Below are 25,451 nucleotides of genomic sequence, written 5' to 3'. Positions count from 1 at the left end.
TTCCATAAACCAAAGACTAATTTCTAATTCAAATCAGTAGTGTGAAGGCCTGGAAAGTTCAGAAATGGGAAAGAACTTAAGAAAGTCCAAGACATATAGAAAGCGGCTGTGGTCCTTCAGTAGGTGGCACACTTCCCTCTCAATCAGTTGTGGAGGAAAGTATTTGCAGGATGCTTGGGGCGCTTGCCTGTGGGAAGATTCCAGGGATGCAAAACCAGGAAGGCAACCAATGTGGTTAGGAAGGTTCCCATGACATGTGCCAGAGGAGTTATGGAGATAGGATAATATGGTGAAATTCTCGATAGCTGCAACTTAATTAATGCAATTTTTCTTATCCAAAGTGCCCCTTGCCATTTTGAGATATCTTCTTTATTCTGTTTTTAAGTTGTCACTACTCACTGTTAAGAGTGGTCTGCCCCTCTGCTTTCTCCAGCCCATACATGAAATTCTCTATGCATGAAGCATTGGGGGCTTCCTTGAATTGGAAGATGATGCAAAAGAGTTGCCTGTTTGAGAAGAATGCTAAATGAAAGGCTATCAGGGCTAATGGGAATATAAATAGGTAAGCTTTTAGAAAATTAAGTCACTTAATAGTTCAGGTTATATATAACTCAGAAGTTGCTAAATCATGCCATGCTTTTGGCAGGCTCTTACTTCAGTTGTTCCTATAAAAAATGGGGCAGGGTGAGGGGGAGAACTGAGTCCAGTATACAAAATCTGCAGGAGCTAATACTTTATATTTAAAGAGAAATAACCAGGACTTGGTAACATGTTCCACTTGTCAGCAAGGCAAAATATTTTTTCCAAATGCCTAAAAGTCTTTCAAAAACATAATTGGGCTGTGATGTTAAAAAGGACAAGCAAAGAGAACCTGGCTATAGAATTTACAAGCTTTATTTTTCTCACATGAGAAGTGCACATAATCCCTTGCCTGATTTTCGAGTCAGCAGTGTAGATTTTCCTATTCAGCTAGTCAATTAGCTATGAAAAAAAATTAAAATGAGTAAAAGTAATCAAATTTTATTTAAAAAACCATTTTCCCAGGATTCATGGACTTTAAAAAAATGTTCCCATGAAAGGGCATAATTTCAGAAAATTCTGCCTTTTTAATTTTTTTTACCCTCTTCCAAGGTCAAGTGATGACATGTTATTATCAAGTTGTTGATGCACACAGCATGTTAGTTCTGCATCTGGAAATACTTTATGTGGAGAAAATAACTTTTTTTTTTTTTTAAGGAAATCTCAAGATAGCAGAAAAATATTTTTCCTTCAGGAAATACAGCCATTTGTTCATTACCAGGCAAACAGGACTCCCCTTCCTTTGGGCCCTCTGCCAGAGTTATTTACACACAGGCTTGTTCAAGCTAACCACTTTGGCTTCATGCTCCTTCACACCATTTGATACTGTATGAGATTGGAGCTGCTGTGGATAAAGAAGTGCTTCACTGTGACTCCTTTGTGTTCTGTGGAGGAGTCATGGGCACACTCCCCTATGAGGAAAGATTACCCTTGTTTACGTAGGAGAGTAGACAAACAAGATACAGCAGCCTGGATTCAAGGAACACATAGGAAGAGGTGTTGAGAGGGTGAACTGGCAGTGTCTTTTTCTCTTTTTTCATATGATAAGATGGCACTTGAACAAAAGGAAGGCAATGTGTACAAATGAGAAAGTGGAATGCTGTGGCTGGAAATGCATTCTATGTTATTAAAGGATTAAATGATATGTGAAACTCATAGCTGTTAGTTATCTCTGAGAAGAGCTTGAGATGGTCAGTAGAAGGTAGCTATCTCTTAAAATAAGAAAATCAGTCACCTGAATTAGTACTGCTTTTCAAATGGATTTTATGACATATTTGACACCCTAAGTAAAGTCAGAGGCAAATGCAGCTCTTTTAGTACCCTCACCGACTCTTCTGATCCATCTCCTTGCTTGTCCCAGAGGCACTGAGTGAGCCCTCTCAGGCTCCCCATGCGTCCTTGGGAGGGACTGGTGGCCGGGACCCCCACCCTTGCAGGCCTTTCATCGCCCAGCACCCAGCTCAGGGCCCTTCTCTCTCTGATGAGTGGAGAAAGAGCAGGTGTTTCAAAGAGGAGAGCAGAAGCAGGAGTATACCCACCTCTTCCAGCTTTGGAAAGCCAGCCCTGAATATCTTGCATACTTTTCTACTAAGCGCAAAGAGCACTGAATGTATTGAGGGCATTAGAAAAGGCAGTGGTGTGGGCAAGGGCAGAAAGAGACATTGCAGTCCAGGCAGTTGGAAAAATAAGAGAAGGAATATGGGAGTAAGTTCCAGTAAGGACAATGTGTTTTAAACATCATTGATAGGAAACTTCTAGTATTTATTTATGAGGAAAGCCATTCACAGGCAGTTTCCCATAGATTTTCTAACTTAATCAGACCTTAAGAAACAGGATCTAAACAGCAAAATAACACCATTCATTTTGTTTTGCACACCTATCCTATAAGACTTTCAGAAAATTGGATCCACTTGGTCCATTTTGCTTTACACTGCTCACAGTGAAATCAGTAAGTAGGTATCAATGCCTTATATAAAGGAATTGTCTCTTTTGCTGCAGTTCTATCTGTAGCAACTTTGTGAGGAATAGTTATGAGCTTGTGGGTACAGGTTTGGGGACAAAGTAACTTTTTCTTAAGAATTACTTTAAAATCATTAGCTATTTTAGGAATGAATAGTTGTTTAACATTTCAATTCAACTGCACTATTATAGAAAAATTATGTAATGCTTTCTATTATCTACTTTGAGAGCAGCACAGTTTACAAAACTGATGGATTCTGTGTGCTCTGAGATCAAACCAGATTTTCAGAATAATTTATAGTGTTTAATAATCTGTGAACATCATTGCTGAATATTATCATTGTATGTTGTGTTTGCTGTGAGCTGCAGCTGTGATGGCCAAGGTGCTTTCCAAGCAGTAAGAATGACTTACTTTTTGATGAATCTGCAAAATCTATATTTAAATAACAGCTGTAAATCTTACATCTGAGAGCTCCCTTAGTTCTCTTCTTTGTTAGAGTGATAGTTTTATTAAAAGCTGGGTGTAAACATAGAAAAAAAATCTAGAGGGAAATGATAGGATGGTATGAAGCAAGGACATCATTATTAAGTTATGTTGTTGCCACGAGTAGGCAAGAGAAAGTGATTCAGATGTCTGATGCCTCTCTGCAGAGTCACTGGCAGGAGTCTGGGAGGAAAACTACCCTGGCGTCCCAGCTGCAGTCCCCCTGTGGGACAGTGCTCCTGCCTCATGCTCCCCTTGGGAGGGGAAAGGGGCATTGGTCAGGGATGAAGGACAGTCTATACTCAGTTACACCCACTCCCCTACAACTCTGCACAAACGGGGAGAGGGCTGAAGGAGCCATGTGAGGACCTCCTTGCCTCTGGCTGGGAAGGTCTCCTCCAAGCTAAGGACCCTTGCAGCTGCAAGTTGTGCAGCTTGTCAAAACCTGCTCTGGGACTTGAGCCAAACAAATTTTGTAGAATGGTGAGGGTCTCTGAGCACAGGTATAGCTTCACTCTCTCCCCTGGAAGCACCAAAGTGCCGAAGAGTTGTAGCTCCAGCAGTGCTGTACCTTGTAGAGCAACAGTGAAGGAAATGGCTGTGGCTCAGATAGTGCAATATTAAGAGAATGTGGGAAAGCACATACGTATAGCTTCTTGAGGTAACCAACATAACTGGAAAAAGACCCTTATTTTGAAAAGCATTATGGAGAAACATTTTTTTACTTTGCTCTGAGACTGACTGTAAATAAACTCCTATTTTGAACACTGAACCTTGTTGCAGTACCTTCTGTGGGCTGGTCTCTGTGATAGTAAAAATTAACTTCTGAAGTCTTGTGAGAGGGAGGAGAGAGGATGACAACGCTGGGCATACACAAAGAAGTCAAAGGTGCTGGTCAGGAGTCTGCAGCCTCCCAGAGGGGAAGATACTGGCAGCCATCATTTGGGGGCAGAGATAAATGCTGCTGTTGTAGAAAACAGCAGGATGGGAAAACTTCAATTTGAAACAAATCCTAAGCATTCCCATTTCCCATTGACTTATTCTAACATGACATCAAATAAAGATCACAAGCCCAAAGTCAATATGTTTGTTCATACAGAATAATTCCAGTCAAACAATACTCAGTGTCAGGAATGACAGTATCACTTACACCAAAATCAGGAAAACAGACATGCTCATGGACCTAATAAGGAGCAAAACCCTCTTTGTTCAGCCCTCTCAGTATTGAACATGCTTGTAGGAGCAAGTCTTATTTGTAAAAAAAGTCATAATTTATCATGAAATTATGGTCACATGATCTTGTGCCTATATAACTTGAGGGAAACCCCAAGAAATACTTAGACTCTCCTGCACCTCCTGGACTGAGCAAAATGAAGCACTAGGAACCTGACTCAGAGATCACCAAAATTAACAGGGGCCAAAGACCACAGTAGCACATTAATAGATTCTATGCCCTTCTATGTCCCTGTATGGCCAACTCTAAGCACTAAATTGTTATTAGTCCCTAAAAGATGCAGGAACAACTTAAAATTCTTAGCTACTAAAATTATGAAATAATGGTTTTATTTACTCTGGCATAAGAACCATTGCTTTCAGGATTTAGGTATAAACTTTTTCCTTTTCATCCATGAGACTGATTTTTTTCTTGATTTCAGTCAAAAGAATAATCTCAGATGCCAAGTATGACTTTTGATGTCACCGTGACGGTGCTGCGAGTTGGCATCACTTTGAATCAACTTCCAGTAGCCTGTAAACGCGGCGGAATGGATTTCCTAAAAGAAAATTTGCTCTAAAAATTAAATGAAGACCCGCTGTCAAAAACCCAGCGGGCGCCGGTGCCACGGCAAAGCCAAACTAGGCGAGGCCAGGCAAGGGACCCCCGCACTGCCGGAGCGGCCGGGAGAGGGAACCAGCCGGTTGAGCTTCACTCTCCGAGCAGCCGTGGCAAATCTCAGGAATACAAACGCTGTTCCCCGGAATCGCGCTCAGGCTTCACTAACCCAAATACAGTGCGAGCGGCAGGACCCGGGGCGTGTGTCGGTGCGGGACCACGGCCGGGTCCTGCTTCGGCGAAGGTTCCGAAAACCCCCGGTGGGTTCCCGACCACCGCGGAAGGGCGGTGGGATGTCTCAAGGAAGCACGAGCTCCGCCTCGCCCGGCCGGGAGGGTATTTCCCGTGCAGCGCCTCTTTGCCCCGGGGCGGGGGGGCTACTCCGAGAGAGCGACCCCGCAGCCGGCCCCGGCCCGGCCGAACCCCGCTCCGGGCGCTGCGGGCCCCCATTGGCCGCGGGCAGCCCCGTGAGCGGCGGCGGGGGGGTGCGAGCCCCGTTACCCGGCGCTGCGCGGCGACCGCCCGCGTCCCCCGCCCGCTCTCCCAGAGGCGCGGGTTGCTCCCGGGGCCGGCGCTTCGCTCCGCTCGGCCGCGGCGCTGGCGGCGAGCGGGTGTTGCAATAAATGCGTATGTCTGCGGTACAGCTCGGGGCGGCGCGGCGGGCTCCCTGCCCTCCGGGGCGGCGGCGAGCCCCGCCGGGCCGGCCTGATGCGCGCCCCTCCTCCAGGGCCACGTGCTGAGGGGTGAGCGAGGGTCGGGGTGGTCCCTGCCCGGGGGAGACCCGCGTTCGGCTGTGAAGCCGGGACCGGCGGCCGGCACGGGGAGCCCCGGCGGTGTATTGTTCTCCTTGACAGATAACGTGATCTCGGCCGGGCGAGAGCGAGGGGGTGGAGGGGCCGGGGGAGGGAGAGAAAGGAAGCGGAGGGAGGGGAGGGGGCAGGAGGATCCCGCGTCCTCGGAGGAAATTCTCAGGCCGGGAGGACGCGCGTCTTGCGCACGGCAAGTCGGGACTGGCTCTCCTGGGAGTTCCCTCGGCGGGGAGGGGGAGGGGAGCGGCGATCTCCGCCGGCGGGGAGAGGCCGCGGCTTCGCCCTGCGAGGCCCTGCCTCCTCGGTGCGCGCCCTCCCCGGCGCGGAGCTCCCGCGGCTCCCGCCCCGCACAGCTCCCAGGGCGGGCAGCGCCCAGCACCGCGCCCGGGAGCGCTCCCGCCGCCGCGCGGGGGGACCCGGTGACGTCACGGGCGGCGCGCTCCCCGCGCTCGCTCCGCGCTCGCCGCCCTGTAACTTCTGTTCTGGGAAGTGGTGCCAGGAATAGCCCGGCGGAGCCGCCTGCAGCGCGGAGCGCTCCCTCCCGCCGCGGCCAGGGCGGGCTGCGGCTCCCGGGCCTCCGCCTCTCCCCCGTGCAACACCAGCCCCTCCGCCACTGTCAGGGAGATGGTGATGAGCCTTTCCAAAAAGAGGGAGAGGAATGACCTGCCTTAAGATAAACGCGTGAAGCGGGCGCCCCTTGGCCGCTGGAATATCTCTGTCTGTCTTTATATATAAAGAAGCTCCGCGAGCCGCCTCACTCCGGGCGAGCCCTTAGCAAAGGAGCAACACGAGCGCCCGGCGGGATCAGCAGCAGCAGCAACAACAACAAGGGCACCGGGAGGGCTTCCCTCCTTCCTCCTCGGTGATTTCCCAGGTGAGCAGCACCGGCTGCTGCGGGCAGCCCCCTCCTCCCTGCCCGCCGCTCATTCCCTGTCACCGGCACCAGCTGACAGCCGCGCCGGGGCGGCGGGGCTCGGGTGCGGGGCGCCGCGGGGCTGGGGTCGGGCCGCGGCAGGCAGGGCGCTCAGCGGAGCGGGGGGATCTGTGGCCGGCGCTCCGAGTGCCGCCCGGGGCTGCGGGGGTAAATGGAGGGCAAGGTGGCGGGAGGGCGCCGGCGGGGGAAGCCGGCGGGGCTGTAAAACCGCCGGACCGGTAAGTCACCTCTGTGGCGGCGGCTCCAGGCGCTGCCAGGCACCGGCACCGTCCCCGGGGGCACCACGGCCGGCGGCCCTTCCCGCTGAGCCGGCGCAGGAGGGGGACACGGCGGGGACAGGCCTTTGTCGGTGACACGCCGTTAGGAAATGTGGGGAATACCCGGCTTGTAAGTGTATGCAGATGAGGAGAAGGCTGCCTTGCGTAATCCCCTCCTGCGGCGGGGAATGGGCATGGTCACCGCCGGGGAGAGGCGCCCGCGGGGGGGCCGGCCCGACGGGGCACTCATCGCGGCCTCCGGCGCCCCGGGAGCGGATGGGGGGGGCGCCAAGGCGGGGGGGGCGCCCGGGGCCACCCGGCGCGGCGGTGGGCAGGGCGCTGGAGGTAGCGGGGGGAGGGGGTGTGCCCCGGCTGCCAGCGCGTCCCCGCGGGGTTGCCGGACACGGGGGAAGTGCGTGTGTGTGCGGGGACACCCGGCACCGCGCCGGGGTGCGTGTGCGAGAGTGCGTGTGCGCGCTGCGCCGCGGTGACTGTTCCCTGAAGTGGGTGGGACGTTGGCCCGTTCCGGGAATGTTCCATGACGTGTAAACGCCACAGGAAGGGGGTTAACGAGGGGCTCGGCCGGGGCCGCCGCCGGGTCCCTCCCTTTCTCCCTCCCTCTGTCCCCCCGCCCGCCGGCGGGGCTGCCGCGGGGGCCGGCGGGGGCACGATCCCTTATGTAATGCGGGGTACGTGTGCGGCCGGCGGCGATTATGTAAGCGGCACATCCGCGCCTGTCGCATAGGATATCGCATAGGATACACCACCGCACGCCGGCTCCGCACCGGGAGGCGGGCAGGGGCGGCGAGCTGCCCCGCCGCGTCTCCGCCGTGTCCCCGCCGTCGGGGTCAAGCGGCGCGGGGGAGGCGGGGGAAAGCCCCGGGTTATCCCGGGTCATGCCCCGCAGCCCGCCCCGACCTTCCTGCCGGGGGCTGGCGCGCCGCACGGCCTTCCCCTCGTGAGAGGGAGCCCGAGGCGGAGGGGACGGTGGGTGGTGATGTCCGGGCTCCAGGTGGTGGGTGTCCCCAAGAACTCCGGCCCGCGGGTGGGGAAGCCGGTGGGAGGCCCCGCCGCCCCAGCGCGCCTGGCCCGGGGTCCCGGCCGGCCGCCGGCCAGCACATCTTGTCTCCGTGGGCAGGCGGCCGGGGCTCGCCCCAGGACAACGATAAACCTTCTCAGAGCTTAATTTCCCGGAAAAGGGTTCTGTTTTTCTTATTAGTTGGCACTAATGGTCAAACTTTTTTTTTTTTTTTTTTTTTTTTTTTTTTTTTTTTTTTTGGGTTTTTTTATGATAGTTGCAGAAATGAAACTTCTGCTGCAACACTAAAGAGTTGGGGGGTTTTAGGCAATAATTCTTAAAAACCTTTTTAAACTAAGGTAACCGAAATACTAATGAGTTTCAGCAGAAATATTTAGCTAAATAGTTTCTCTTGTCTCATTTTAAAGTGATGCCTACTTTAATATTAAATCTGTGTGGGTTTGTGCATTATTAAATAATAGAGGGGGCACTAAACGTTTTGTGCTGGCTTAGTCAAGGGTGTCACTTTTTCTTTATTTTTCTCTTCTAATGAATTTATACAGAGAGCTGTTACGAAAGAAGTAAACAAAGTGGTCAGGGTGGCAAAAAAGAAGCATTGCTGGCTAGGTCTCTATTTCTCTGCTTCCCGGAGCTGCGGGTGCAGGCGTGTGTTCGTGCAGCTCCCAGCGCAAGGGGGCTCCGGTCATCATCATCAGGAGTTCTGGGGACACCGGGTAATTAGAATAATTACTAGATTAAAGGAACTACTTGTCTAGCGAGGTACAAATTCAGTGGACCCTGTTTTACGTTCTGTTGTTGTTGTGGATTACCAGAGGAATTTGATCCTCAGGTTATCAGGACACAGTGTGGAATCCTCAATATTTTGGTAGTGAAGATGATATACAGACATGCTAAAAAAGTGCATCTGTTTTTCAAAGATAGGAGAGTCTCTGCCTGTTAGATTTACAGCACGTGGGCATATTGAGGTAGATGCAGTGTATCCTCAGGCCGGGAAATCCTCTGGAGTTTATATTTATTTACACTTAGATGTTAAATCTTTCCTGATCCTTCCACTCAGGAGATATTTCTGAAACTTCAGGTATGGATTATCTGAAACTTTCTTCATTTTTTTTTTTTTTTGCTTTGTCTCATATCTCAAAAAAATTAAGTGTTGTAGAGTAGGCTGAGAGGGCTTTTTTCATGTGAGTTTTCATAAGTTACTACTGTCATCTGCAAGTGTATTGAAGATTACTGTGGTTTTCAGCTGTGCAAAGGTGGCAGTGATACAGTATGAAACCAGTGTGTCATTTCTTTTGTTGATTGGACGATCCGCATTTTAAATGTTTTGTAGTCTGTTGTGTGGATGTTATTTTCCAATGGCTGTTGGGCATAGCAGTTCTATACGTCCTGCCTGAGGTGACTTCTTAAAATCTCACTGCTATGGATTAGGATAGAATTGAGCAGCACTTGTCCCAAAGCACAAATGTAGAGGACTTTTAATTGTGTATCTAAGTCCAACTGTGTGGCAACAGTGCAGAATGCTTCTTTATAAAGGCAGATTATTAGAGTCTCAAGTGACTAGATTGCCTCATATGTGAGATCTGTTTACAAACCTTCTTGTTACTATGAAGACAAAACAGAGAGCCATATGCATTGATGTGGTCCTCGCTGAATAATGGTACATGTGTCTACTTGAGTGTTTGGCAGTATATCATGTTTAGTTTATGTGGTGGCACCCTACAAGGCTATTCTTTTTTGACTTTTAACTATTTCTAATACCATTGGCTGTACTCAGTTGCGTGAGCAAATTTATGACCCTGGTCTGCATGTTTGTAACTAAGCTGGACATTTTTAAAGCAGGACATTTATTGTTGAGCATTTTGCCGAACTTCTTTGCTTATTCATTTGTTTAGGTGCTTTAAAAAAAAAAAAATAAAGGTGAATTGGATTTAAACAGAAGCGAAAGTAATGAGTACCATTTTGTATGTCCCTCTGCTCATCATTTTTGGTCAATAGCAGGGGCAGTTCCTGTTACTGCTTTTGTAATTTAACCATATTGGGTAAGGTAGTGGGAATATAGGAGCTGTGTGCCTCACAGAAGTGGTTTACTTAGTGAAGTACTGCAATACTTACCCATCAAAGAGAAGAATGCTTGCTATTTAAGAGTATTCCTGTATACTAGTCATAGTAATGTATAAGTCACAGTAATGTGACTTGGATTATGAAGTATGGCTTGCCATCCTTCAAATTTGAGTGTGCTGGGGTTTATAATAGGCTGTGGTTGGTTATATTGATAGTTATCTGTACAGCTCAGCAAGTACTACCTGCTTGTAGTTGATTCTGCCTAAGGATTGCAGGTAAATTGCCAGAGCTGAATACTGACTTCCTCTGTCTTAGGTCCCATCACAAATCAGGCCCATGAAAAGTTGGTTCTTCATGTCAGTGGTCTTCACACAGGGTAAAGAGAAAATATTTTTATCCATTTTACCTCAGACTGTCAGTATGTGGTTTTAAATTATTGGTCCTCCAAGCAGGAGGAATGCATAATTATTATTATTATTCTTACGGGTTAAAGGCTTCAGGAAGAGTTAATTGTTAATACTTTTGGGAGTTGAACAGGAGTGTTGAGTGCAGAGGCTGCATACTTTTGTTATTTGAAAAAGGTCCGATAAGTTATGAGGAAACTGCTTTAAAAATTCTTATTTTTTTTTTAAAGAGGCAGTTTTTTTTTCCTCAAGATTTCTTAAACAGCATCTCTGAAGTACTATGTTACAGATTAAATATTTTTTAAGTTATTTGGCTTTCTTCTGTAGTTTAACCATTTGCTTGTTAGAGGTTTTGTTTGTTTGGGTGTTTTGTTTTTTTGTTGTTGTTTTTTTCCTTCAATAGAATATCTAGCAGTTGCTTAAAAGTGAAGAAACAACAATGGGAAGTGTAAGCTAGATGGAAAATAGAGAATAGTATTTTTCACATAGTCAGTAATTTGGGATGCTACATTTAAATAAAGCAGCACAGAATTATGATAGAACAATGAAAGTTTCAAGCTGGTTGTGCCATTCTGATGGGAAATAGCAGCTTTGTACAGCTTTGTTTCTCTTCTGGGTGCTTAAAAATTTTTATAAGACTTTGCAACAACTCCCCTATTTCAGTAGGAAATATTAAAAAGCAGTTCATTGTGGCCATATTTTTAATTTTCGAGTGAAATTAGGACTTGTGAAAATGCTGGTCTGACAGCCTGAGAGAAAAGAATCCACTGTAAATAGAAATATTAGAAGTTTTCCATGACAACCAAATAGCAAGCCCCTGTTTAGACTTCAAGAAATCATTAGTGAAGTTAAAGAATATGTTAATATCTGGAAACATCTAGAGTTTTAAATTTTTCTTTTTAACTAAAATAGCAAGTGGGAGGTACCATGGACATCTTATTTCACCATTCTGCTTTGTTCATAGATTAAACAATTAGCTTTACCCTCCCTACTCATTTGTAGTAGGTTGTCCCCAGTAAGGTTTGTCCCTGAGAACTCTCTTTCCCAAAGCTATAAGCATGGAAAAGGTGCGAGAGGATATAGATGGGGGAACAATCTTATACAGTGTTTCAAAATCCCCAGTGTAGAATAATAAGACATTAATTACCATATGCAATTTTGTCTGTCAGGATTTGCTTGCCTTTTTTTATTGTCTTGTGATTAAATTCTTGCCATCATTGATATGGTCTAAACATAAAAGCTTCTTCTTGCTTTGAGGAAGTATTGTGGATTTTGGGTGCTTGTTTTCATTTGTCTTTCAGGCACATTCTGTACGTCTGCAAAATGGTCACTCTGTTCTCTGTATGCCAGGGTAACAGCAACTGGTTTTGGACACAGTATTGCTTATGTTTCCGTATTTCCTTGTTCTGCCCTGGATGTGTCTCTTTTTCTGTTTTTTTGAACTTGGATATTACCTTTTACTTGAATAAGCAAAAACCTGTGCATGCTTTTTTCCCCCTTCACTTTCTCTGGATGGGAGTCTCAGCGCATACCTACCCAAAAATGTACCACTTGAGTGGTTTTCTTAAATAATACAGTGCATAGATATGGTTTTAATTATCTGATGTAAATTCCCCAGGTACATGATTATACTGATATGACCAGCTTGTATAGTGATAATATCCCCTTTTTCTGGGTCTGTTTATGCACATTCTATTGCTGTCAGTGTAAACTTGGTTTCAGCAGAAAAGTTCTTTCTAAATATGACATGGTAACTACAAGTAATGTAATAATTACTTGTAGTAATAATTACTACAGTAGGTAATGAGTTTATAGCCACTTCATGTACACATGGGTTTGTTTTGTTGCACCTCAATTTGTGTTTTACACAAAATTATTTTCTTGTTTTGTCTTCTTTTTTCCTGTTAGTTGATAGTTCTGCCCTAATACAGTTACAGAGTCTGAAAAATGCAACTCATGTACAATAAATTTGATCCTGCACACCCAAAAAAGAACAGTAAAGAATACCTCTGTGCTTAAATGTGGAGGTTCACTTAACTGCAACTTATGTAAGTCATAATAAACTGCTGCAGCTCTGGCTAAAACCTTTGATTTATGCAAGTTGCAAAAAAGTGGGGGGAAAAGGATGTACAGTATTTTTTGGAAGGCATAGCTTAATTGCTGTTGTGTCATACAGGAGAAATTCAAGGTTTGACTGCTACAGAAAATTTCTTATTCAGGTAGTAGTTTATTGGAAATTCCATACAAAGAAAAGCAGTTAGGTAATTTGCATGTACAGTTCAGTTTAATAGAGCAGTGAAAACTAGAGGAGCGAACAGGAATTGAAATTAGTGTCGGGTGACATTTTAAAAGTAATGCAATAAAGTACAGTTTGACCCTCTTCATAAGAAAATACTCATTAAAAAATGAAGCAGAAAAATTCCAAGTTGTTTTCTGTAATTTATGATGAAGTTTAGACTTTTGTGGCTACAGAGAATAGTATTGCTAAAGAAATTTTAAAAGCTGAAAGAAAATTCCAACTGCACAGTGTAAGATATGAGAAAACATCAGAGGATTTTTTGAAATAATATTATTTATTGAGCAGGTTTTCCATAGCCCAACATCCGTGCTTAGGTAGAAAAGAGCTCTAAGTTAAAAAATCTAATGGCACAGGATCAGGGTTATCAAAATTAGTCTTATTAGACAGTGGGGTATTGTTACATATCGGTATTTTTTTTCGTCATTTTTGTTGGTTTAAGTAAGATAAAAGTTGCATATCTCTGTATTTATGTGTTTTATGTTTGTGGCTTGCATTAAAACAAAACCTGTGTAGTGTGTCAGGGAAGAATAGTATGAAATAATAACTGAGGTTACCCTTCCTTGACAACAAGACATGACACTATTTAGTTAGAGCAAAAACTATTTAGTTTAGACCAAAATCAGTATTCAACAGAGAAGTAAATTGCTGGCATCTATTACCAGTCTTCACAGGTCAGTGTAGTTCATTTTGTGTGTAGTGTGCTTACAAAAGTTCTAGAAGTATGTGGAGTTTTATGTTGCTTGTCTTTCAAAGACAGCTAAAATAAATAGTTCAGTTAGCTGAAAAATAATATATATTTGCTCTTAACTGTTGTCAGTTTTACTGAGGACTGGATGTGTTTTTCTTTCTTTCTACACAAGCATCAGCAATGAAAGAGACGCCCTAGAGCGTTGTGCAGGCCTGCAGTTCACTAACACCGCTGCATGCTGACAGTGTTCAACTGAGTCCTGTGTGACACCTGTGAAACACTGATTTATCTTGGGAGTTGAATTTCTCAAACTGCTTTGTTAATGATTTAGAAAAGAAAATCAAGTACTATTCATGGTCTTCTGTAACAATAGAAATGGACAAATTTTGACTTTTTCCCATTTAAAATTAATTATGTTTATGAATGCAATTTCTGAAACTGTTTATGAAAAGCCTTTTAAGTGTATTTGTCTGAAGTAAAATAGTTCTTTTGTGAAAAGCATTTATCTTTGGCAGGACTTTCATAGACTCCTACATACAGATTCCCCATCCTGTGTAGGTCAATAAAAGTTTCTACAGTTTGGTAAAAATAGGATTAAACTATCAACTGTGAGACTATAAAGTTGGACATCTTCCTGCTGTCTTGATATGATAATCTGTTTTGGTCACCAGGTGAGGCTATACTACTAGGCTCTTTGAGCAAAGTGATTTTGCTTTCAAATCTCTTCAAAGCTATGTGAATTTAATTTCTTCCAACATTCTTAGTAAATTCATGTCAAACAAAACTTGCAGTCTGTTCCATTATTTTATGCTTGGTCCTACAACAGTAACAAAATCCCTTTAAAAGTGAATATTTTCACACAGCTGCTTGGCTAGAATATTTGATTTCATAACGTTTAAATAATGGATAAGCTACATGTATTTAATTTGTGAGGTACAGTTGAATTTTGGTACAGGCTTAGCAAGATGTTACTGATACATCTGAAGAAATCTGTGGTAAGTGTAAGAGTCGTTTATATAATACGCTTAGGAGGAAATGGTGTTAGTGAAATACAAACTGGCAGAAAGGTATTTGTTCTAGAGTGATATCAAATACAGTGTTGCTACCTCTGCAGTTGGTTTTTATGATGGAAAATATTGGGATCAAGAGGACAGTGAAGTTGGTCCAGTCATGTTTGATATGTCATATATTTTTTTATCTCTGATTTACCTAATTACTAATTAAACACACAAATTGTGCTCATCTTTGACTTAATTCATTGTAGTGAGTAATGTTAATTATTGGTGAAGAACTTTATAGTCAGCCACGCATAAGTAAACCTACTACATGATTTGGAGTAATCAGTAGGGCAATTTTGAGTCAGCTATTTTTTTTCTAAACAAGTGAGGTTGTAAATTGGAGCTGATATACAGTAGTATGACAGCTCCTTTCTTTGGTCTGACAGGACTCTGGTCTGTGAAATGTGGGGAGGCAAAAGGATGACATACAATATGTTCATTTTCTCTGCTTTGTTTTTTAGCTCAGCTCATATAGTTGTTCAGTGATTCTGTTAAATTAGTGATCTCTTCATGGGAAAAGTTCAACCACTCTGTATCTTACCTTTATGAACAGGCTTGAAGGAGAGGTTAGAAAGTAATAGAGAAGGGAATGGAAACATATCAGGTCTTCCAAATTTTTCTTTTGGAGCAAGGACAGGATGTGTTTACATGTCACTTGGAAATGCTTGTTTTGCTTCTGAGTTGTACAGATTTCCTCATGCAGGGGTGATAGACCCAAACCCTCTGTGACGGGAGGCTGGACTGGACACATCCACTTGTAAAACATGAGTGCACAGGAAGAACCTTTGCTTTAGTTTTGGTGTATGTCCTCTCTGTGATGCTTTATAGTGGTGTGTCTGGGGTCTTTGCTCATTCTTCTGTAGGAACAGTGAAGTACCTTGCAGTAGATGTACCCTGACTTCCCTTCCCTTGCTCCCCAAATCACCCTGTACATGGCAGGAAAGAGAAAGACACATGGGACCATGGAGTTCCCTTATGCACACCTCTTCAAAACTTCAGTGTAGCTTATTTTCCACAAATGGAGTGAATATGAGAGAAACCTTTTAATTTTCTTTCTCACTCACAACCTTATTAATTACAGAAGAAAACAGAGATGTTAAATACACAATTTTGGATGTATGCTGGTTGAGGATGAGGCCTTGAGGGGAAGATCAATAGGATCTTGAATGTGACTGACAGTGGATTATAATTGCCTACAGGAAGTTATTTTTATCAGATCAAATGTCCCTTTAACCTACAGAATTGTAGTAATATAGTCTTTAGAATCCCTGTCCAGTCTCAAGTCATACAAGCATGTGTCGCTGAGTAACTAAGATTCTGTGGAAGGCACATTCAAGGATACAGTGGTAACATCCTCTAACTTCCAACTTTGATGTCTCCACAGGTAGAGTGCACACAGAATATGATGCTTCTTATCTTGCTCAGTGCTTGAAGGTATTTATTTTTGCATTTGCTTATGCATGGTTTTGATTTAATTTCTTTGCAGTACCATTTAATCCCAGGCAATAGTTCGACCCACTTAACTACCAAGCAGGGGAATAAATGAAACTAATTTTCACTCTCTTTTTCTCAGTCAAGTGGGTTGTCTGGTGAGCCAAAAGTGTAATAAATACATTTGATGGCTGTTTACAGATTCACAAACTAGAAAACAGAGAGCTGTATTTCAGTTTCCTTGCCTAATTCAGACAGTGTCACATGCAGGTGATGGGATTATACTTGTCTTTTTATCTCAGCCAAAAATGCAATTTTTGGCTCCTGCTTTGAGGATTTCTCATAAAAATGAACATATTACAGCAGAAAATGGAGAGGGTTTGCCACATTGTGTGAAGAAATATTTAAGAATGCATGTCTAAGTATATACATCTAGACTCATGTACGTATCTGTGATCATAACTTTTACCTCTCTAGTCATGTCCTGTCTCCTTTGTAGAACAATATACCTGGAATAATTTCATGAGAGCTCATGGTTGGAGGTCTGGCTTGTTTGTCACTGGGAGGAAGATTTGTCCTGGATTCCATGTAGGTTCAACTTCTGCTATTGGTTAACTATCAAAGAAAATATCGTGAATAAATAACTTTATTTGAATTACTTATGACTGTTAGCATTTATTTCACAAATGTCTATACAGATGCATATACACAGCCGCATTTTGTTGAAAATGTAAAAAATCTTAGTTCTCAGTGTGAGGAACTGCCGTGGTCTCACTTTGGTGAGTGTGTATCAGAGTCTGCCCAGGGTATCTTTCTAAAATGTTATCCACTGTTCCTGGTGCCCTGCTGCTAGGAGCATGCAGCAGGATCAATAAGTGAGCATGGCCCCATTTAGCTGTTTGTGCCTGACTCAGCCAAGGTCATATCTTGTTGGACCCCATAAAGATGTTTGCCTTTAAGCAGAAGCATTTTGAGTTCCTTTTACATCCCCATGTTTCTGAAGGACGTAGTCACATCCCTCTGCTCAGAAGGTGGAAGGGTCATTGCCCAGGCCCTGTCATTGCTGGTGCCTGACACTTGCCTTGAGCATGGTGCTCACTGGGCCTTGCTCCTCTGGTGGGGCGCCCACCTCCACACTGCAGCTGAACTAGTGCTGCCAGCTCTCATGCTTGTAGGAAAGTGACCAGAAGGTCAATCCATGAGCAGGCTACTTGTGCAAATAGATGGTGGAAATCAAAGCTGTCCTAAAAAGCACTTGCATCGTGCCAACATGGATCTTGTTGCTGGAGCTTCACTTTCTCAGGAGCCAACACAAAACCGTCTTGCCCTCATCTCACGGTTTTCTAATCAGTGCCCCATATCTGAGAAGATGACACCAAACTGTGCCTGGCACAGGTTGTGACATCATGTGAACTGCCTTGTCTCTTGTGAATATAATGAAAATTCTGTCATTTTGGATTGTGTCCTGACTAATAAAAGTGCAGAATGGGAAGTTACTGATTTTGATTTTTTTCATGATGCCAGGATTTTGCCATCAGCTGTAGATAGGACTTGTACTGCTGAAATAGTGCTCCTCGTGACTGTCCCAGCCTATAAATGGAAACCTTCAGCATGCAGGGTTTGCTTTTCATTGAATATAGTAACACTAGGTGAGACTGTAGGAAAAACTGTCTGCATGGAAACAGCCTCTGGATACTTCAGGCAGAGAAGACCTACAACGAAAGGCACTCTCAACAGAAATTATCTTTACATTGCCAGATGGTATAAGGTATTTTAGAAAAAAAAAATTATACATTATGTACCCTAAGGTGCTTTCATTGTTATTTGAATATAAAGTGCATGTTGAAGGTGAAAGGGTTGCAACTGACTGGCTTAGACCTGTGGTTTCACCTTTTTTCCAGTTATTATTTGTAGTTATAACCCAGCTGAAAAAGAAACTTGCTTGGAGCCAGGGCTGTATCTTGTCCTGTGTGCTTCCCTCCCCAGTGAAATCCCATTATCTGTTTTTGGAATTATTAAGGTGTGAGAAACATGCATTTAATTTCAATTTGTGTATGATGATCTGTTTTATTTTTATTTTTTTTATGAGGTCTGATGCCTGCTTATTTCAAGTGGCATAATTTCAAAGGCTTTTTGTTTTTTTTGTCTGTTTCTGGTATGGTTCGGCATAAAAAGAAAGATAAAACAATATATACAAAAGGTTTGCATGGTTGTAATGTGATGTTTCATTTTGGTGTACTTCACCTGCCCTATGTATCTGCTTCTCAATCTGTAGTCCAGGAGTAGTCCAGGAGCACCAAACTGAATTAGGTTATCCCTGATAATGGAGTTTTTATTTACGCTTCCCCATTTTAGGATGTAATTTAAAATAAGATCTTGTGCCTCATCTGATGGGTGGATTAGAGGGGAGATGAGCTTTTTTTTTTTTTTTTTTTTTTTTTTTTAACAGTACAAACTAAAAAAGGAATAGGAAAAAGCCTAGTTCAACGAAAGCTTGTGGCATGATTCTAGAATGCATAACCCTGGGCAAAAAGGGCCAGTTATTGGAGTAGTTCTTGAGTAACCTAATTGTTTGATAAGGATCCTTGCCTGTTTAAGTTGTTGGTTGTTGGAAATATTCCATTTCTAAATTTGTGCCTTATTGCATACCCTAAGGTATGTGTACAACCCACTGTAATTGTACAGTTTATTATTTTATTAATGAGAGCTGTGATAATGTGTTGGCTCACAAATTCCCTCCAGTCTGGGTACGGTCTCCTAATTGCCCAGGGTTCTGGGGTTGGTGACAGGGAACACAAGCAGATTCTCTATAAGCATGGTGTACAAAACTCAGACCTTGCCCTAATGCCTGTGTTTGGTGTGATAATGCAACCAAAGTCTGGAAAGGCCGGATACATTTTTTAACACACACATAATGAATAACAATAGAAGCAGCAGAAGGAAATTCTTACTACATAATCCTGAGTACCTGAGACTTTGCCAGCTGGAAGGAGAGGGCTGCACACCTTACTTGGCCTTCTTAACCATAACAGAGCACCCCTTAGCACTTCTTTGATCTGGGTCTCTCCTGCCTGCCTCTTTGCCCAAGTGGCTGGAAGACGCTCACTTTATTTGCTGTAAGGCACACAACAGTGAGCAAGCATCTGGCATGCAGCAGCAGCTCCTACTTTTCATATGCCTCAGGGGCAGCAGGCATACTAGGGTGCCTGTTCCCATGTTCTGGAAGCTATTTCTGTTTGCTGATCCTAGATGCACAGTACAAGAGAAGGGAGCAGCAGCAGTGGAGGTGTGGTCTGTGGAGTAGATGGGGAAATCCATTTTACTGTGTCTGTAACTCCGGAGACAAAACCTTCCCGTAAAAACCCATAGCAAAACACCACATCCTCAAACAACTAGTGCTTGCTCTGCAGCGTGGCCCAGCTTTTCTGGTATGCTGTGAACCTCTGACCCTGGGTTTGCAACATTTGGGGAGCTCTGTGAGGACCTTGTGGCAGCTCGGGTAACCCCAGCCCACAGCAGGGGGGGATGGCGATTCCCACTGAGCATATCTGCCTCCTTACTGTGGTGGCTGGTGCAGTTTTCCACAGCTTCTGAAACTGCTCATTACAGAACTTGGCTCTTCTACAAGGTCTTTTCTTAGCTGTAGCCCCTGTGGCTTGATGCAGCATGTTTTTCTGGTGGAACAGATGGTATATTGCGTAGAAAGTGACTGTATTTTTGTATCACTGGTTTGTATTTATTTATGTTGCTCTTCATCTTCCTCTCCTTTTTTTTGAGGTGTACATATAGATATAGGCCAAGTGCAGAACTTGGATGAGTACTGGGTTTGCCTTGGGTATATTCAACTTTATATTTGTGTAGGAGTGCAGTGTTTTGCACTGAGTAGGGTGTGCTCTCTGAAGTTTTAGGGAACAGATTTTCATCATTTGGATGGAAATTAGTTCAAAATACTGCAAGGGGAAAAAAGCATTTTCCCCTTAGAAGTAAGAAGACCTTTAAAAGAAAAAGTCAATATCTTCTTAAACAAGCTTTGTACTCACTGAAGTACTGTTTAGTTTTTAAGTCAGTAGATGTGTTTTCTGTATCTAATCTTTGTTTTTTAATTGATATCATCTGGTCGATTTGAGTGAAAATGCTATTCCCATAAGAAAAATATTTATTCTAAATATTGTTGTTGCCTAGGATCTGTTGAATTAATAGGATTCAGAAGCAGTCAAGTTGATTTGATACTTTTAAGATTTTAAAAGTGTTTTCTCTTTGTTTCCATGAAAGCAGTTTAAATAAGTATTTTAGCAATTGCTTTTGGTTTCTGGAAATTAGGTTACTTATTGTTGAAAACTTCAGGTTCTTAAGCATGGGTTTCAGATCTGTTTTGTCTTGATTAGACATTTGAAATAAAATAGAAATACTTGGTACCACAAAATAAGGGTTTGCCTTTTCCCCCAGTTAGCTTCCAGGACCTAATGTGTTTTGCTCAAAGAATCTCCATAAGCCATTGCTTATAAAAGATAGTTACAATCTCAGGGTTTTGGTACCACTTAGCCAAATCACTTTATGTATTAACTTCTAATCTGAATATATATATAATTATGTATTTAGATGTCTACATATTGTTTTGTATCTGTGCACTCATATGTGCACAAGTGTGTATGTAAATGTGTATAGACACACCACAGACACAAATACAGTCCCACACTTTGTCTCTACGGACACTCACACACAGCTGCACTATATGGGATCATCCCATTTCAAGTTTAATGTTTTCATCCTATACAAATCCTTGCCATATAATTGGAATGTTCCTCTTGGCAATGTAGCATTTTCCCAGTAGCATCTGAATGGGAGGGAGACTGCTTGTCCCTATGCCTGAAGATCCCCTCAGGTACCTGGCAGGGGAGACTGGTGCTGGTGGCAGTGTCCTGCTGGGGCAGGAGAGCGTGGCATGGGGCAGCTGAGTACAGTAAATGAGGAGACAAAATGGTGGGGAATACTTTGGGAATTTCTAGTTGCTGCCACTGCATTGGTGATTGGATTGTGCCCTTCAGCAATGGGCAGACCCTCCTGCATTCTGTACTGCTGTATTTAGGCTGAACACCAGGTTACAGTGGAAAAAAAAAACAACCCCTCCCTGCCCCCACTTTTGTTTTTTGCCACACATATTTTGAAGATAAATAATGACCTGCTATCAGGTGTTTTGACAGCTTGGACTTTGTCATCTTTGTTTGCCTTGTTTTCTTTTTAAAATTGGTGCAGGATATTTTAATTATCTGCTTATAGGATTGTTTGAGAGAATTCCCTTAGTGATTTGACAATTCAACAACAAAAAATTTCAAGATAATGGCTTTTCCACTTGCGCTTCTCTTCAAATGGAAGTGAAGGAATTATAAAAACCTTGTACATAATTTGACTTTCCAAGTGATACACTATAGTTGCTTTGTTAAAAGTATTGCATGGATTGGTTGTAAAGGGTAAAAATGTAACTGAGTTTGTGGGGATCAGTAAAGGTGTTAGATACTTTGTAAATACCCAACTTTAAGAGTTGTTTTCCACATGTATTTGTACCTACCACAACCAGTATCTCTTCTGGAGCGGAAAGGCGAATGTTTTCATCAGCGTAGGCAGGGTGCTGTCAGTGAGACCAGGTCACAGTTTGCATCTGTCTCTTTGCTGTAAGTTTCAATCTTTTAATGAATAAAACCCAGTACAACAGATACAACTCTTTTAAAAATATTAGGGTCGTATTTGGATATTGTGGAGAGCATATTCCACTTTCTCTCCTCAAACCTGGCAGAGATGGCTTAATACTATTTGTCAACTAATGGGACAGTAAGATATAATTACATGAAAATTAACTCTCAGGGCATGGATGGGTGTGTGAATCCCCTGCTGTTCCTTGTTATATTCTGTGTTCTTTAGCAGACACTGTATTGCAACAGGCAGCCATAGATGTGTGGCAAAAGTCTGTTGTGGCACGGTGGTGCCTGGTGGTTACACAGCCTGGCCACAGCAGTGCTGCTGCTGTGCCGTGCGCCAGCCGTCTCAGTATGGTCAGAACTACAAACTGTTGGTGCATTTCCTTCATTCTTGGACATGGGTCTAAAATAGTTGGCCAAGTTTGTTCTGAGTGAATGTGGTACCAAGTGGTTGGATTTCAGGAAGTCAGATGGCTCTTATATGTGTTGTTTAGGATGCTGTGCACAGTGGGAACTTTCTTACAGTACTTTTGAAGGTTCACCCCCTTTTTCCTTCTCTCAGGAGATTGTCACTGCTTACACCCACTGTTCTGTATAATATGGGCTGGATTCTGTTCCAGCAACCACAATTTTAAGGGCGAGATTCTGATCACTTTACTCTGACTGGGCTAATCCAAACTGTCTTTGCTGCAGTTGATGCCTGTGTACTGAAAATCACTGTCAACACCAAAGACTAATTTCTATGCTTATTTTTTTATATTGAAAAGAGTCCTGATTATTAGTGCCAGGTTGGCAACCTTCAGGATTAGGTTTTCAAGCTAATGTCAGAACAAGCAGTGGAGGTTTTTTCATGCTACCTGGCAATGAATCCTAGAGATGAGTTACCTTTCAAAAATTTATCTTTAAAGGAAAGGGTAGAAAACAACCAAACCAGCTCTTATTTATGTAATGTGTTTGAAAATATATCCAAAATGTTTAGTTTATAAATAATTAAAATACTATATCTGACCTTATTTTAGTAAAATTATCAATTTTGGTTGGTTAATGACACTGCTTATGTCCCATGAAAGATACAATATATCCAAGATACAATCTGGTGATTCTCTAGTTTCAACTCTATTATGCTGAATTACTAGGGCTGAAAGCTGGCTTCAGTTCCCAGTATGGCCACAGGGTGGTTATTGCAGAAATAAGGCAAAAATACTCTCTTCAGCTAGTGATGATGGTATGAGAATTCAAAAGAGCATTTTCTAAACTCCTTGTAACCTTTTTCACTGAGGTTTGTTAAGTACCTCTATTTGAAAAACAACTTCTGTCCAGTGGAGCACTCCTACCCAAGCCGTCCCATTCAAGGTATGCTGGGACATGATTATTGTGGAATGACTGCAGTTATCACTGTGTTTTAAGACGTTGTTCAGAGACTATAAAAAATGGGTCTAGAGTATGTCGCATGAGTGAGAGTGGACTGTAATCCTGTGCATCCCTCTGTCCCAGGAGAGGATCAGCTATAACCAAAGCATTTCTTACAGGTAGTTTTCCAGACTGCACTTTAAAGCTTCCAGTGGTTGGTGGAGACTCTGAAACTTCCTGAAATTCTAACAAGAATCTCATTTGGATTCTTGTCAATGCATTCCATTTAAAAAGTCTTTCTAATATTTAGCTTAAGAAGGTAGTAATGGTGGGTGGGACTGCAATCCAGATTCCCCCTGTGCTTGCCTGCTATACTGATTTTCTTACATTTAGATGGACAGCCTGGCTGACAATCAGTTACCAAATGTTGGACATCCATATGCCACTATCCAACTCCTGCATCCTCACTGTTTTCCTTAAGGTGAGACCTTACCTGCTTCAGAAAGACAGAGGCAAATTTGAAAAGAAGCCTCTATATTCACTTTGCCAGGATGTTGGCCATATCTGACAAGGGAATCCTGGAGTTTTACCCACTAGTTGTGCCTGTGATGCATTTACAAAATATGGGATCCAAAGCAATGTAAGGCTTGATTTCCAGATGCTTGCAAAAGTATGGGCTGCAAAAAAAAGCTTAGTACATTTTGATATTGTAGTAATATTTCATTCTACTTCTATATTGCAGTAATATTCTTACACAAGCTGTACAAGAAAAACAAGAGCAGCACGGCTCCTGAGCAAATATTGTTTCTAGTCACATACGATACTTTGCAGCTGACTGCTTAGCTGTTTTGCTATGCAAGTGCAGAGAACACTGTTAGCAATAAAGCCACTGCTGGCTTCTCCTCCCAAACCTCCCTCCTTGCGGTGCATTGGAAATGACTGAACTTTGGCCCTCAATCTGCTGACACCCTGAGGGAGCGTAAGTGTAATGACGTCTTTGCTTGTTTCAGCTGCACAACAGGAAACGCTCGTGGCCTCCCCTTCTTCCTGCTCTGAGAAAGTGCTGCTGCCTTTTTTTTTTTTTTTTTTTCTTCTTCTTTTTTTTTTTTTTTTTTTTTCCCATCCCTTCCCCTGCAGTCGAATGGGCTGAGACCTAGTTTCAGGTCTGGGCTTGGCAGCCAGCTGGTGCTCACACAGGCCCCCACTGCTGCTGCCTCCTCCCTAGGGCAAGCCAGTCACCTCCCTATTGCTCTGCTGGGGTGGTGATGCCAGAAATATGAGCTTTGTAATTTTCTTTTTATTTTTCCATTTTTTTACGTACTGGAGAAGTGACTGAGAAGAGAATACAGGTGTATGGCAATGGCTTGCTCCACGGAGCATGTCACTGGACACAGCTGAGCTGCAAAGACCAGGATGGTCAGGTGATGATTTGTCTTGGGGAGACCATATCACTACCTTAATGCAGAAGACACACTGTCAGGTGGGCATTGAGGGATCCTGGAATAAGGTCCCAATCATGCTGAATAATGCTGAATATACTGGGCCTGAACAGATTTCTTTGCCTTGCTTCAGTACTGAGGCTGGCTTCTTGCAGAGCATTGACAGGAAGCCTGTTTAACCCTCTCTGGCTGCTGCTTTTACACTTCACAACCAAAAACGGGATATGAGTAAAAATGGTTATTTGCAAAACACAAGCATTTTGCTGCTAACTCAGGGAGGAGGATTTTATCTCAGCATAGTCATTCAGAACATTAAAGCAATACAGTGTTTTTGTGAGTGAAATTGACTGATTCGGTATTCAGCTGTTATTTTCTAATGACTGGGGAGGGGAGTGGGTCAATTTTAAAAAATAAAACACACATTCACTAAGGAGTTTGCATATAGTGGCGTGAGAGGTGGCGCTGAGTAGTCTAGAGTACAGGATCCTGAATTTGAAAGATTTAATTAACTTTGAATGTAAACAGTGCTGGTGCAGTGGCTTATTCATTTGTTTAAAGTTGCATAGGCATATTATTTAAAGAGCAGCTTTTGTCTGGGTTCTGTAATAAGCAACTTCTGGATTTACCTCATTAATCTTTCATACTACCTAGCTGCATAACTGTTGTTTTTAACAAGCTGGAGTTATGTAACATGAATCATGCCTGGTGAGATGCTTGCTAGCAGGAAAAAGCACAGGCAAAGAAGTAACGGCACTCAACCTTTTGCAGAATAGGATATGACTGGGTTTTGGGATGACACACTGTGTGTTGGTACTCCCAGCTGTACAGACAAGGTCCAGCTATTCATTAGGAGGATGTGTCTTGAAACAAAGTCTTTGGATGGGAATGTTTAAGAGACAGAAGAGTGAATTTGCTCAAGTGTGAGCAGTTCTTGGAGGGTTTTGTATATGTGCACACCAAATTCCCCCCACACCAACCCCTACCTTCTTTTTCCTCTGGGATAATAAATGGGGAAATTCCCTTCAATGGGCCCGATTTCACGTGTAAAAGAAAATATCTTGATGAGCTGTGATTGCCCCTGAAGAGTGTTATATAAATCTTTTTCCTTCCTTTTTTAAGTATGTCCTTACAGTATC

General features: G+C 43.3%; 1 protein-coding gene across 11 annotated transcripts in view; it reads left to right on the top strand.

Moving 5' to 3' along the window:
- Positions 1–6,146: 6,146 nt before the first annotated feature.
- The window catches only part of HIVEP2 (HIVEP zinc finger 2), a 135,804-nt gene continuing 116,499 nt past the window's right edge, over positions 6,147–25,451 (top strand). For 10 of the 11 annotated variants that reach the window (XM_053974667.1, XM_053974659.1, XM_053974664.1 and 7 more), the window contains exon 1: positions 6,147–6,536. The gene's annotated coding sequence lies outside the window, so the exon portion shown is untranslated. Of the gene's footprint in view, positions 6,537–8,615; positions 8,971–25,451 lie in introns of those variants that run through there. The other variant, XM_053974665.1, reaches the window with a different exon arrangement.

Source organism: Vidua macroura, chromosome 3 (assembly GCF_024509145.1).
Source record: "Vidua macroura isolate BioBank_ID:100142 chromosome 3, ASM2450914v1, whole genome shotgun sequence".
NCBI lineage: Eukaryota > Metazoa > Chordata > Aves > Passeriformes > Viduidae > Vidua > Vidua macroura.
Note: the sequence above shows the minus strand (reverse complement) of the source record. Positions and strands in the feature narration are given on the sequence as shown.